Consider the following 2,459-nt stretch of genomic DNA (forward strand, 5'->3'; position numbering starts at 1 on the left):
GGTGAGTAGGATGATGCAGCTCGCTTGAGGGGACACGTGGCAGAAGAATAAGAGTCTGGCATCTGAAGAGTTATGATGTTTTAATTTTAATTACTTTGCTTTCGAAAGACAAGTTGTTTGTAAGGCAAGTTTTGGATTGTTATGAAATGTTTTATGAAAGCTTTTATGTTCCGCGTAAAGTTTTAATTAACTCTGATATTTGAACTGTGTTTATGAGTAAATCCAACATCCAAAGTAAGGCTACCGGTAACGGGGCCTTACAGCTTTTTATAGATTATTGGTAAATTTCACGAGATAACAATAGCAATATGTCAAAACTTCTTACAAGTAATTTATACGAGAGCAACATGTTGGTGAACGGTGATTATATACTTTTAGTCTTATCAATGCCATTTTACTTCAACGAGATTTACTTAATACCAAACGAAAAATTAAAATAAACTTTAATACGACATATGAGGTCTTAAGTAAATGTTCATTCATAGTAATTTTGATTTGGAGACCTAGGAATCTCTAGGGCTCTAGCAGGCGAAGAAGCCCTTGTACCATTGGGGGTTCCAACGATTTGAAGCAGTACCCAAGTGCGGTCGAAGGGATTGAATAGTAGTACTAAACTCGGTTATAACTAAGCACATTAGTAAATTTGTGCAGCATAACACGTTGTTACCTTTGATGAAGTTTCTCTCATGAGGTTATTCCCTAATCATTGTGATGGTTCTCTATCTACAGAAAATAGATCTTTGGTTTGTTTGAAACTAACGAATTTAAACTTCGTTTTTCACATAAAATTACATTCTCGTTCTTTGTATAACACATTTTTAATCTTCATCATAAACAAGTGGATAAAGAGTTCAGATGATACGTACATCTTTCAGATGATACAATAACATAAAAATATACGAAAAATCATAGTTTTGTAGGATGATACATCTATTCAATACATGCCCATAGTTTATGTTCATTCATTTTTCTTCGCGTGTATAACTTATAATCTTCAATACATGTTTGTTTGATTCAACTTAAACGAGCATAACCTTTGTTAGTCTTCATTTTTTTTACGGCCATCAAAACCAACATTATTATTCCTTTCTCTTCTCGATACATAAGTTAATGTTTTAGAAAGAAAGAAATTTATATCAAATTTTTTGACATGCTATTATTACTTAATATTCATAATTTTATATGACGAGCCATGGTCTTCTTTTTCTCTCTCAAACAAATGTCTCATCGTCAATATTTATATTCTCAAAACCATCATACTTTTTATCCAGAAACTTGCTTAGAAATACTATAATAAAAAGAAAGATATACAATTATCTTCTCACTAATAATATTAGAACTATGGTAAATATTATTAATGAAAAAAGGTAAATTTACAACGACAAGTTTATAATCCATAACTACAATGCATCAACTTTAGCTTAAAGGAATATTAATTTTTGTACAAAATACATATATGAGTAATTATTTTCATAAACTACATTTTCCCTTATTTAAAAAAAATAAAATATATGTACTTTAACAATCCCAAACCAACGTATGAAAACATGAGTCTTTGACCACCTTGTCGGATAAGTCCACCGGAAAACCACCTATTTCCGCCACCGTCCACGACGGATACATCCATACTTCACCCGAGTCAACCACCGTAGTAGGTTTGGTCAACTCCAAACCCTCTAAACTCGGCAACTCAATAATCTCATCCAGCTCAACACCAGAGCTTACAGAACCATGTTCACCAGGAAAGATATTATAATCATTCCCATTCCCTGACGGGTGAACATGGTTCTGACATGCAAATTCTTGCATGGTTGCCGCCTTGGCAGCTGCAGCTTGCACGTCCCGTGGGGAGCCAGACACGGGACGTGGCAAGACGTCTCTTAGTTCAGGGAAGTTGAGTGCGGCTGAACTTCCCTTGATGGTCAAGGCGGCGACATCATGAGCTCTGGCAGCCATCTCAGGTGTTGAGAAGCTGCCAAGCCATATACGGGATTTTGTGCGTGGTTGTCGTATTTCTGACACCCATTTGCCCCAACTGCGCATTCGAACTCCATGGTACACTGGAGGACGAGAATGAGGACGAGGACACTTCTTCTTCATAGGGTTCAGGCTAGGGTTCGGGTTGGTTCGATCGGTTTGTGTTGAAATGAGTGATTATATATATATATATAAGATGCAAAATGAAGTGGCCATTGGAGCTTATATTTACCATTTATAGTGACATTTAACCTACCGGAAATACGTGTTGTTGTCATGATTTGTTTGTCATAATAGTATTTATTTATTAAGTTATGATAGAAAAGTTTTTTTATTATAATCTAATTAAATAGTATTGCACATGATTTGTAACAGTATAAATTCGAACTTGGATTTAAAAATCTAATATAAACCTAACTGATTTTTAAAATAATGTACTATGTTTATGTTATGTATGTTGGTCACGTAAACTACTAGAAAAC

The 2,459-nt window shown here is 34.6% G+C and overlaps 1 pseudogene; it reads right to left on the reverse strand.

Annotated features, from left to right (window-relative positions):
* Positions 1-1,494: 1,494 nt before the first annotated feature.
* Positions 1,495-2,112, reverse strand: LOC143610476 (ethylene-responsive transcription factor TINY pseudogene; annotated as a pseudogene).
* Between the last annotated feature and the right edge of the window lie 347 nt (positions 2,113-2,459).

The sequence above is a fragment of the Bidens hawaiensis genome, unplaced genomic scaffold (assembly GCF_021521415.1).
Source record: "Bidens hawaiensis isolate Kalapana, Puna unplaced genomic scaffold, B.hawaiensis_p1.1 tig00026422_1, whole genome shotgun sequence".
Lineage (NCBI taxonomy): Eukaryota > Viridiplantae > Streptophyta > Magnoliopsida > Asterales > Asteraceae > Bidens > Bidens hawaiensis.